Source organism: Amborella trichopoda, chromosome 5 (genome assembly GCF_054954075.1).
Source record: "Amborella trichopoda isolate Santa Cruz 75 chromosome 5, AtrichopodaSantaCruz75HAP2 v2.0, whole genome shotgun sequence".
Lineage (NCBI taxonomy): Eukaryota > Viridiplantae > Streptophyta > Magnoliopsida > Amborellales > Amborellaceae > Amborella > Amborella trichopoda.
In genome coordinates, this window is record NC_142340.1 from 17,503,678 (window position 1) to 17,517,729 (window position 14,052).

Here is a 14,052-nt window from a genome sequence, read left to right on the forward strand (position 1 = left end):
AACCTTTCATTTGAACTAACTTGCACATCTTGACAAACGTTCTACTACTTCTGAATCGCACATGGCCAATCCACCTAAACCTACTCTTATCATCTCATCGCCTATTGTTGTCACATCTAATGCACAAATCATATAATATTGAAAAAAATATACTTTTTAAAACCCGAATCGATGGGGTGGATCGTTTTTCCACATACTGTCGTTGGATTGGTAAATTAGCCTCCAAATCAATGATTCAGAAATATAAAAAATAAATAAAATAAAATAAATATCAAAATGATGAAGTTTCTATAGGGCCTAGATTTTATGAAAACAAAATAAAATCTCACCTCAAATCCTTATTCCGAGAGCACTTTCGGCATCAAAAATCTCCATGATGGCTCTAAAATCAAATTTTCAATACCGACAATAAAATTTAAAACTAAAAAATTAGTACGTATTGCATATATGTGAAGACTTATTTTTAGGGAAAAATTGACGGTCTAAATGTTTTGTTACAATAAATACTATTTTTAGAATTTAAAATAATAATTTGTTTTCACAACATTAATGTTCAAGCTCAGATGAACGATTGCAGTTTTCGATGAATGATGAGATGAGGCTTTACTTATTTTGATAGAGTTGCAGCCCTATCAAACTATATTTCATATTAAAGTAGGGATATATAGGGTGGGGATTTAAGGGAGCCACCTAATAACATATTAGGTAAACTAAAAGAAAAGGCAAAAAAATATAAAACTAGGATTAGGGGAACTGGGGCGGGATGCATACCATCCCAAAACCAATTCAGTCTTGACTTATTCCTATATGAATCGGCGATCAGAATTGGAAATCGCCGTTTTGTAATACTACTAGAACTATGCCAAAAGATACACTTTAGCCTTATAGTGGCATGAAATCTATTGTCACACATAATTATGAAATTTACAGTTAGAAAATGGTGATTATCAAGCAAATATATAAATACTTGAAAATAAATGGTACATATAACGTATTAGAAGATGAACTATTTTTAGAACTTAAAGTCCTTTTTTCTTCATATTCATGAATCTGAAGTCCAAATGATCAATTTGAGGGTTTTACAATATAAGAATAGCCTTCTCTAATGGGTCTTTTAGGTGCATCTTACTTATGCAGTATAAGAGTGGCAACTTATATAATCTTCTTGCTGTCATTAATGATTGATTGTCGCGTATATTATGCTTCTAAGGGAGCATACTATGTATTAGCTCCCTCGTACAAAAGATGTACTTTAAGAACCATGATGATAATTTATAAAGATGGATTTTGAGTCTTTAAATATTTTAGTGTTAAATCCATTGACAATTTGGCATATTTAAAATATTATTTAGTGATAATTTTGGCCAAATTGCCAGGTTTTAAAACTATTATTCTAAGAATGATGGACCAAAATTCATGTCGCCGACCCCAATGTGGCAATTTGGCTAAAACTATGAACATTCCCAAAAATATAGATATAATCTCATTTGTTGTTTGGATGTATTTCATCAAATGTGGGAGTCTTCAAGCTTATGAGCACATTAAAGTAATTTGCAATGTGTAAGGACATAATCCTAAATTTTTAAATAAATAAGTAGAAACACAAGACCGGTGTATTGGGTCCAATGTAGGAAAAATTGAACAGCAACGATTAACTAGACATGGGCCTGGAAGCGGTTCAACTAACCTAACTAGTAAACCAATTGGTTCAACCATTCTAGCTGGGCAAGTCCCAAGCAGTTAAAAAACACAAAAAATCTAACAAAATATGAAAAGTAAGAATGATTAAACAAATCACGTCCAAATAAAATTGAAAACTAATGAAAAAATAAATTTTAAAGAATCGATTTGTGTCCAGGGGCATCTTTGAAATTTTTCAAAAAGATGGGAAATGTAAAAATAAGTATTGATAGCCAAAACATTTTTCAGCCTTCGCCATAATAATGAAAAATTTAAAAATGTATTACAAACAAAATCTTTTATTTTTTGGGATTTTATATAATTATATATATATATATATATATATATATATATATATATATAGTCATCAAAACCGACCGAAACCAGAACCGACCAGCAGCAGGTTCCGATCTAATCAAGCGGTTACCGGTTAGACCACCCGATTTTTCCTTCAATGGTTGGGTCTTCCGAAAAGTAACGCTATGCTTATAAAATGGGCTTAAACATGCTTCATGTGTTACATGAGACTATTTATTTTTTATACAAGAAGGACATAATCATTGTCAACCATTGAATGTAAAAATCAAATTGATGGTGACCATTGAATGTGAAATCATAGAGGTGGTGATGCGTCACTAATTGAGCACAAAGTCCAAAACAAATTCCCTAAAAAGTTATGGTACATTCCAATATGTTAGATTTCACATCCAATAACTTAGAAAAAGTGTGACTTTTTTGTACAAAAAATGAATGATCTCATAGTACACAATCCCTTTTTTTATTTCTTTTTATTGAATGCAAGGAGTACTTTGAGGGGAATGATGGATATAGCTTTGGCTTTTCAAATGAATCCAAAAGACTTGTGTGCTCACGTAGCCTACCATATCTTACATCTAGTTTTATCACTCCCACGAACCATTCCATGGTCCTAATTAAATAACAACGGCCAACATAATCCTAATTAAATAACAACGGCCAAAAATTGGGCTTTTTAAGGTAAGTATGCAAGTCTCTCTCTATACCACAACTTCTATAATCAAATTAGTATCCCAATCACGTTGGGGTGCAATTGGCATACGGATGTGTCCGTAGGTGTAGCGGAAAGGTCAACCTTCAAATTTTATTTGAAAGTAAAATATTTTTGGGATTATCTCAAAATCTATTTTTGTATCTAATTATAAATTTTTAAATTTCAAAAATAATTAAAATCAAGGAGATCTATAAACATATGAAAATCTTGAAAATGGACTGTGTAGATAATATGTTGTAAAATGCATTATTTCTAAGACTTAAGATCTTTTTATTTTTCATAGTGTTACATCTAGATGTTGAGATGATCAATCAAAGGGTTTTTCAACATTAAAACTTCCTTTTTCGATAGATTTTTAGGGGCATCCGTAGTTGTACATTGTAAGGTTGCATCCTTATATAAACTTTTTTCATCACACTGGCACCTTTTGAGTGTCAAAATGGTGACAAATCTAGGAGACATTAAGAATCACTGTAAACTATGTTTTTGGGTGACGTTTGTACAAGGTACACCTCAAAACTACGTCGGAAATGCAATTTCAGTGCTGTAAAGCCTTAGGATGATATGAAATCTATTGCTTTCCCCAATTCTAAACTTTAAAAGATCTAGAAATAGTGATGGTTCAGGCAGATCTATACATACTTGAAAATCTTGAAAATAGACCGTCCAGTGTCAAAAGATGAACTATTTTTAGTACTAGGAACCCCTTTCTTTTTTAGAGCTAAGAATCTCGAGGTGGAGATGATCGATTTAAGGGTTTTCATCATAGGAACAACCTTCTCTAGTGGTGTTTTTAGGTACACCTTACCCGTACAGTATAAGGTTGACACCTTACGTAAACTTTTTCTTTTGTTTTTTGGACAAGGTATTTATGAGTCATAGGACTCGTATGTAGATATGTGTCCCCTCTTTAAGATCTATGTTTTAGATAGATTTTAGACTTAATTATTTAGGGAACAAGTTTATATAAGGATGCTACCTTATAATCCAGAACTACGGATGCCCCTTAAAAATCCATCAGAAAAAAGTAGTTTTAATGTTGAAAAACCCTTTGATTGATCATCTCGACATCGAGATGTATGAATATGAAAAATAAAAAGTTTAAGTCTTAGAAATAGTGCATTTTACAACATATTATCTACACCGTCCATTTTCAAGATTTTCATATGTTTATAGATCTATTTGATTTTAACCATTTTTTAAATTTTAAATTTTATAATTAGATATAAAAATAGATTTTGAGATAATCCTAAAAGCATTTTACATATAAATTATATACCATGATAACATTTGAAAGTGCACCTTACCTCTACACCTACAGATGCATTCGTATGCCAACTGCACCCATTATTTTGAGATATATAATCTCTAACGTAAAGAGAACTACTATGTAAAAAATAAATAAATTAAAAGCTAAAAATGATATATTTGAAAAAATATTTTGGCCGTTGCTTTTTCTTCTTTTTTGATGGACTACGACTTTAAATATGGATCACATATAATCATCGAATGTGAAGTCTAACAACTTTGGTATGCCACTTCAAATAGGAGTGCATCCTCCCACGATGCATGAAGAACTTTTCGTCCTTCCTTTTTTTTTTTTTTTGGGTGTGGTTATATTAAGGTTGCAACTTTAAACAATCCAGTTAAGGGGCACCTCCAAATTTTATCATAATATGTAATTTTGAAGAAAAAATTCTTAAGATTATTTGAAAATCTATTTTCATATTTAATTATAAAATGTGATAATCTCAAAGTCTTTTTTTTTTCTTTTCATATTTATACATCTTGATGTCGAGATGATCAATTATGGGGTTTTTAACATTGAAATAACCTTTTCTAATGGATTTTTGAGGTGCAACTTTATTTCTACATTTTAAGGTTGCAACCTTATATAAACTTTGTTTTTTGTTCTTTTTTTTTTTTTTTTATCAATGCATACATAATGCTCGTACTAAATGCAATACAATACACAAAATACAATACACGTCACAATTCGCACTTTCTAAATCCAACGTAATTTATTTAGAGGCCAAAAAAATTAGTCAAATTTCACAAAACTTTCTTTGGGTAAATATTGCATCCTAAATAAGTATTTGTCATTTTATAGCACACTTGCCCATCTCAAGGACCTACTCAAAAAAGAAAAAGTTAACATACATTTGCAATTTTATACTATAGAAGTTGAGTACACCTAAAAAATCTGGTAGAAAATTGTGTTTTGAAGTTAGAAAACCTTCCAATTGATTATCTCAACCTCAAGATATATGGATATAAAAAATATATATTTCAAGTCCTAAAAATAAAACATCTTATACCAAGTTATCAGGAACGTATATTTGCAAGATTTTTAAGTATTTATAAATCTATCCGATCTACACCATTTTTAGAAGTTAAAATTTCATAATTACGGTTGAACTTGGATTTTCAAACTATCATAATGTTTGCGACATCAGAACTACATCTTTTAGTAAAATTTAAAGGTACATTTTACTTGTGTATCATAAGGTGGGCACCTTATATAAACCTTAGTCAATAATAAATGGGCTCACATCCATCTTTTATTTTTGACTTTGTGGTTTCCAATAGTAGACTTGGCATGTCATTCTTTATAGTAAAAGTCTTGGGATTAGACTTACGATGTAATTCTTTACAGTGAAAAGTTTAGGGATTGTATGCTTTAAGATTATTTATTTGTAATAAAGAGAATCCACAATCACCTAGAATCATCGAATGAGAAATCTAACAATGGACTACCACATTAAATGTGGATCACCTATAATCATCGAATCTGAAGTCTAACAACTTGTGTATGCCCTTCAAATAGGAGTGCGTCCTCCCACGATGCATAAAGAACTTTTTGTTTTTTTTTTTGGGTTGGTGTGTGTGTGTGTGTGGGGGGGGGGTTACAACTTTAAACAATCCAGTTAAGGGCCACCTCCAAATTTTACCATAACATGTAATTTTGGTGTAAAATATTCTTAGGATTATCTGAAAAACTATTTTCATATCTAATTATAAAATGTGAAACCCCAAAAATGGTTGTTGTTTATGTTATTTTCATATTTTCTATATAATGACTATTTTTTGGCATAAGATTTCTTACTAAAAGTGGAAACCTAATTTAATGGGACATTAAATAATGGTTGTTATAAAGTGAATTAAGGGCATAATTTACTGTACAAATCTTTTTAAGAACCCTACGCTTTACCTTTTATGTAAAAGACTTAGGTAAGGAGATGTTAACTTTTGAACAACTGTTATTTTCATCAAAACTTCCGTCTTTTGAATCCTACCGTGTAGGACGGTTATTCTAATGGAACAAGTTTATATAGAGCCGAGGCTTTAAACAATTAAATTAGAGCCCACCTCAAATTTTCACTAGAAAAAGTTGTTTTGATGCCCAAATATCCTCAAATTGATCATCTCGACATTAAGATGCATGGACCTAAAAGAAAAAATAGGGTTTTCAAGTTTTGGAAAAAGTGCATCTTGCAACACATTTTCAGACCATCAATTTTCAAGATTTTCAAGATTTTCAAGTTTTCATAGATCTACTCGATCTACACTATTTTTGAATATTTAAATTTTGTAATTAAAGATGAAAATATATTTTAAGACTATAAAAAAGATTTCCAGTATTGAAACCATATTTGTCGACACTACTTGAAGGTGAGCTCTAATTTGATTGTTTTGAGCCTCGGCTCTATACAAACCGCTACAAATCGCACTCTCAAAGGAAATTTATCAAAATATACCAAAAAGTCAATTATCTTAGCTCGTGTGATTATATAAGCTAGTTGATAGGACTTTTGAAATTAAATAAAAAGAATAGAGACGTGAAATAGTTCAATTCTTCATTCCTTCTTTATAAATTTCCCCTGAAATCCAAATGTTATCTCAGCATAAGCTTACTTCGATCAAATTTCACTTGGGTGTCCGCCTTCTTTGCTTATATATACGCTAACATGCTTTAGTGCTATTGTGATTTGGCCCATTCATATGTAGAATTGGCCAGGCCGGGTCTGTCCTGGCCTCAGTCCCTGAAGGGTTATCCCTGTCCGGGCCAAAAAGGCCCTAGGCTATCAGGATGGCCAAACCAAATAAAATAAACAAATGGTTCAGGGCTAGGGTAAACTGGGCTACCCAAGTTTAGGCCCACACTAGCTCTACCCCTGGGCCACATTTGTGGCCTAGGCCCCTTGCTTTTTAGGGCTAGACTGATCAGGCCATGCTTGGCCACTCAGCACATTACCACCCCTATTTCTAGTTGACATGGCTTCCTCTGGCCATCTTTCTAAAACTGAATTTATTGTCATCGCAAACACTAATATCATTGAAAACACATTTAAAGATTATTATCTTAATCCCAAGCTTCATCTCGACTCAATAAAGAGAAAACACATTTAATGACATCAAATATCAACCTTGCTCTGATATCAATGAAAGTTCGACCAGTGTGATCTTTAACGGGGATTTTTTTTTTCTTACCCCCTTTTCTTTTCTTTTCTTTTGCCAAAGATCACTTGCAAGTTGTCTTATTACAATAACTCTTGCTTTAAATAAAATTAAAATTTACCAATCCATGATCTTTAAAAACTTTGATACCATTGAACCAATCTTCTTTAACCAAAGAAAATTACCACATATATTGTCCTTGAGAATATAAAGATTACACAATTAAATATGGATGTCGAAGATTACCTCAACCGGGCTTATTACACCCCCAGACCTAGTCACCACCATCCGATGGCGCATTCGACGATCTTCGTTCAATCTCAACCGAAAAAGTTGATTTCGGCCAAGCTCTTCAATGAAACCCCTTACTTATTACACTTCAGACCAAGTCACCACCATCCGATGGAGCGTTCGACGATCTTCGTTCAATCTCAACCAGAAAAGCTGATTTCGGCCAAACTCTTCAATGAAACCCCTTACGGTCTTCATAAGACCCTTAAATTCAATCTCTCAAAATATTACTCCAATAATTCCTCTCTCACTATTTTATTTTTAGAAAAATATTGGAGAGAAAAGAAAGAGGAGAGTGGGGGGTGCCTCCCCTTTAAAATTAAGAGGCAAAGAGGGAGAGAGAATGGGGGGACATACCCCCTTTTTATTAAAGATGAGGAGAGAGAGAATAGGAACGTGGCCCCCCTTTTTAACTAAAGATGAGTGAGAGAGAGAATAGGGGCATGAGAGAGGAGAGAAAATATTGAGGGGAGAGAAAGAAGAGAGATTGGTATGTTTTTTTTTGGAATGAAAAGGAATAACCCCTATTTATAGAGAATGATCAATGGTTTCCATTGCTTACCTCACAAGATTAAATTTTAGTAGTCGATCAAGGATGACTTGTGGGGTGAAAGATCTAAGCCATTCATTCCATAGATGAGCCATCAACATTGCAGAATATGTTGAACTATTATCCTCCGTTTTCTTTAACCATTATGCCATCAAATAAAAATTAATCAAGAAAATATTGTGCTCTATCCAATATATATATATATAGGCTATCTAAAAGATGTACTCAAATCTCTTAAGGATAAAACACTTTATCAACTCAAACTAATTTGAGATAAAATCTATCAACAAATCCCCATAAACAGGAGAAGGTGCCATCCATGGGATAAGCCTCCCGTCAAAAGGTGGCGTGCCACCCAAGATAGGGACTTATGGACCCCACCTTCTAGAATATAGTGGACCCAAATTAAAAATATTATTTGAATATTTAAATCATTAAAAATCAATATATTCAATTTTATAAATCCAAATTTTATAAATAAGATATCAAGGGATTTATAAAAATTAAATAATAATTCTAAAATAATCTCTATCATAAAAAAAAACATAATTAAATTAATGTGATGGGAAAATAATCCATATGGTCAAGGAATTAAATCAATAATGGGGAATCTACCTTCAATTGTGGACTACATACCACGCTTGTTTTATTATGCCGACCCAGCGTTGCTCATGACCCACAATCCAAGTAGGGGCTCATTAACGGATCACCAAAGTCTGGCCGATGAGCCAAGGGATCACAATCTCAGTTTGTGGATTTCAAGTTCTCTCCTAAAGACGAGTTAAGGTCACCTAGACCTGATGTGACCACAACTCTATGAAGCGTAGGAGTATATCTCATACATGCATAAGCTTCACCCTAAAATGTGGCTTGCTCGTTTTTTCGAACGGTCTATCAATATGCATATTGTGTGATGGTACATGGATGAGGCTTTAACCCCCGTCTCCGTAGGTCACCATCATACACAAGGGTCATACAGTCCCTCGGTTCTCTCATCCAAGCATACTCCGACCTCATTAAGGGATAACCCTCTAGAACCATTTTCAGTTTATTTTCTATGCCTAGGCAACATGGGTTTTTCCAATCGACTAATCTAGACTGTCAAACACAGTCCGATATTTGCAAACCTCGTTTTCATGGTAAGGTCCATGAGGGACTACACTCCCACTGAGTCCATGATCCACTTGTATCAAATGTCTCCTCACAATCACGCATAATGCCTTTAAAGGCCACATAAACACAATATCTCTCACTTAGCCTTTGAAGGCCTTATAATCTCTCTTCCTCACTTTCTCTCATCCCCATCTGTCTCTCACAATTATAATCCCTCCAATACATGAATCATGACTTTCACTATCAATCCTTTCACAAAATGACTCATAGAGGCAACACCTCTTTCTCTTTACTACTCAGATCTCATCCCGAAAGTAGTGGTAGTCCATCCTTCATATCGTATCGCGAATCATGAACATGTTGTCACATAAGATCATCACGTATCCTCATCGTATGGGGTCGTATCCTCATAAGCCAAAAGATTTCTACAAATAAATCGCTTCTTTCTATAGACATACAATCAGCGCCACACATCTGGGTTCTACTGGTGAACAATGCCATAGTCTTTTATTTCAGCTAGCCTGTCAAATACTAGGAACTCCCACTGAAATATTTAGTTTCATGCATTGGGAGTTATTATAAAATTGTGGCACCTTTTTACACACATATTGCTACCTTGTTGTCGCAGAAAATCCTTACTCCCTCACAACGCACGGGTTGAAAATCAAGTCGATTAAGAAATTTCTTAATACATACGGCCTCCTTGGCCACCAAATAGCACGCCACATATTCTGCCTCTAAGATGGACAATGCCACCGCATCCTATATTTCTTTGATTTTCAATAAGTTGTACTTCCTCCAAGCATAAATACGTATCCAGATGTAGACTTCACATCATCTGGATCATTGAGATAACTTGCATCTGTGTATCTAAATATCCAAGCAGTTAAAAAAATGTAGGACTATAGTAGCTCCCACTCAATTATTGCACATACAATTATACAATCTCAACATTCTTAAGCCTATATCATGGGGTAGCATAGCAAGTCTCATGCAATACGTAATTCAAAGCCCATTGGTTTTACAATATGCAAAACATTTATAAACTACAAAGGTTCAACCACACTAGTCATTTTGGTAGTAAATCCATACAAACCAAGTTATCTAATCAACATAACATGTGTCAAGGAAACCTAACAAGATAGCCTTCCTACAACATTCCATATGGTTCAAGGTCTTAGGTAATTGAGGATTCTAAATAACTACAAATATGAGTCAAGGCATATGGGTATTTAAAAGCTTGTGCAAGACAGTTTTTTTTTTCTTTCCCAATTTTATAAATACCTTGATGGCATAATGGTTCTCTCCCTTTTTTTGAAAAAGTGGCTTGGTATATATATCACAAGCAATGGTTAGATAATAGTATGACAGTTTAAAGTGATTTTTCATAAAGACTTAGTGGACATAACATGACTATAGGGTTTTCTCAAAAACCACATTCATAGACTTAGGATTTTTCTCAGAACATCCAATTTAATATTAAAATATATGTTTTGTTTTCAAAAATCATTTTACCGTAGAGGAGAGAGAAAATATTGAGGGGAGAGAAAAAAGAGAGATTGGTATGTTTCTTTTTGGAACGAAAGGGAATAACCCCTATTTATAAAGAATGATCCATGGTTTCCGTTGTTTGCCTCACAAGATTGAATTTTAACCGTCGATCAAGGGTGACCTGTAGGGTGAGAGATCTGACGCATTCATTCCATAGATGGGTCATCAATATTACAAAATGTGTTGAACCATTATCCCCCCTTTTATTTGACCATTATCCCATAAAATAAAAATTAATCAAGAAAATATTGTGCTCTATCCAAAAAATATATATTCATAAGCGTTATAGGCATCTAAAAGATTTACTAAAATCTCTTAAGGAAAAAACACTTTATCAACTCAAACTAATTTGAGATGAAATATACCAACAAATCCTATAATGAGGGGGAGGTGCCACCCATGGGATAAGCCTCCCCTCAAAAGGTGACGTACCACCCAAGATAGGGACTTATGGGCCCCACCTTTTAGAATATAGTGACCCACGTGCACAATGTGCCCCCCATAAAATTTCATATATTTAAAAATAAATTTGAAAATATTATTTGAATATTAAATCATTAAAAATCAATATATTCAATTTTATAAATCCAAATTTCATAAATAAAATATCAAGGAATTTATAAAAATTTAAATAATAATTCTAAAATAATATCTACCATAAAAGAAAACATAATTAAATTAATTTGAATGATCCATATGGTCAATGAATTAAATCAATAATGGGCACTCTACCTTCAACTGTGGACTACAGACCACGCTTGCTTTATCATACCAACTCAGTGTTGCCCATGACTCACAATCCAAGCAGGGGCTCATTAGCAGATCACCAATGTCTAGTCGATGAGCCCAGAGATTGCAATCTCAGTATGTGGATTTCGAGTTCTCCCCTAGAGATGAGTTAAGGTCACCCTAGACCTGATGCGACCACAACTCTATGACGCATATGGGTATCTCTCGTACATGCATATGCTTCACCTTATAAGGTGGCTTGCTCGTTTTTTCGAACAGTCTATCAATATGAATATCGTGTGATGGTACATGGATGAGACTTTGGCCCTCATCTCTGTAGGCCACCATCACACACAAGGGTCACACAGTCCCTCGATTATCTCATCTAAGTATATTCCGACCTCATCAAGGGATAACCCTTTAGAACCTTTTTCAATTTATTTTCTATGCCCATGCAACATGGGTTTTTCCCAACCGATTGATTTAGACAGTGAAGCACAGTCCGATATCTGCAAACCTCGTTTGCATGCTATGGTCCATGAGGGACCACACTCCCACTGAGTCCACGATCCACTTGTATCAAATGTCTCATCACAATCACTCATAAGGCCTTTAAAGCCCACATAAACCCAACAGTTATAATGTTGATCTTGAAAAAGCTTCGCATTTGTGTCACTGTATTTTCCATCTGCCATTAAAGTATAGAGCTTAAACTTCAACAAAGATTGAAGAAGAGCAGATGAGCATAAGATTGAAATCCTGATGTTTATAGAGAGGCTGAGTTGTTTTCTTTTACAATTCACCATGCTTTCATTCGCAATCTATCATGAGAGAGGGATATATAGAGATTGAGAGGTCGATCCACCATGAGAGAGAGAGAGGTAGAGAGATTATGTAAGGACCCCAAATATTTCGACATGAGACGCGCACGACAATAGAGTCAGATGAAGGAAAGCTTGTTACTGCACGTGCCGATGTGTTAAAGCCGTGCATGGTAGTTGCCACGCATGAGAGAAGAGGAGAGAGAGAAGGCAGCGTCGTGCATGGAAAAGAAGAAAAGACTAACACCGTGCGTGAAGGTCAGGAAGAGGTAACGTTGTGCGTGACGGCCAGGAAGAGGTAACGTCGCGCATGAAGGCTAGGAAGAGTTAACACCGCTTATGAAGGCCAGGAAGGGGTAACGCCGCGTGTGAAGGCCAGGAAGGGTAACGTCGCTCGTGAAGGCGAAGACGGAGTAACGCCGCACCCGACATGCCGCAGATGAGTAACGCCACGCACGAAGAGAGGGTAGTGTTGTGAGTGTAAAAGCAAGGTTCACTGTTGTCGTACGTGTCAGCACCGCGCATGTCAGAGCCGTACCTGTCAGCACCACGCACGGCAGTGGTCAGCCACAGTGTTTTCCAACTACTTGGGAGCACTTAAGCTCCTCTCCCTTTCCATCTCACCATCGTTCCTCTCTGGCTCTAATACTCTCAGACTCTCTAGAACCAAAGCGAAAGTCAACTACTGCTCCTTGAGAAGCCTGTGCTAGGAGCTTGAAGTCTCCTGTGAGTAGGAGTTTTGGAGGCGCCATTGAATACCAGGTAAGTAGGTTTAGTATCTATGCATCATTTAGTTTTGTAGAAATCAATTTAAGTAATGGAAGTAGGTAAAATGATAGAGTGAAATATATGGGCGTGATTGAGTTAAAATGCCCTGGAAATTCCAGGTTTTTGCTTCTAAGTGTCATGCATGATTGAGTATTATAAATGATCTTGATAGTTGTGAAAATTTGTGTAGTAGGTCATTTGTAAGACTAATTTAACATGAATAATGTCTTGCAACAAAGTTTATATTTGCTTGTGAGATATTATGTATTATTTGAAACATGCCAAAACTTGTGAAAAGAATTTCCCAAAACTGTGAGTGTTTTTTTATTGAACTTTTCAGTAGCCAAACGATGTCCAAATGGGCTTAAATCAGTATTGCGTGAAAGATATGTTTGTCTACTACAATGTTTCCTTTTATATCATTCTAAAATTTTGTATGGATTAGGAGATATCCCCAAAATGTAGGGTTATATCATTGTCCACAGTTGCAGAAAATTCCTGCAACTGTCACTCATTTTGTGTGGATCTTTTGACCTCTCAAATGACATCCAAGCACCTTCAAACCCCCTCCATTTTAAAGATCAATGTTTAAAATTAAAGTTGGACGTTAAAATTATTTTGAAATTCTCCTTAGATTGGGAGTTATGCCTCCGAGAAAAGGGGTACATCACTGTTACTCACTACATTTTTCGGAAAATATCTAGAGGTTGAAACCCCTTAAAAAATCACTAAGGGGGTCATACAAGCACAATTTTATATTTTAAGGTTTGTTTTTAAAATTTTACTTCAATCAGGTATGCCTTTGAAAAAACCATAATAGTTCTCTAATTGCCCTTATTTGGGGTTGGAAAGCCCCATCAATTAGCGACGTTTTATTAATTTTACCCTCTGAAGAGGCCTTAACATAATGACGAAAGTACATAAACTTGCTATGGGATTAGAAATAACAAACAAATTGTCATGATTTGAAATGATGAACACCAATTTGTACTTATGTCATTTGAGTCTTTTCTTTCTTGTGTCAAATGAAGTAATCACCCCTTATTGTTATTCATTTCTAA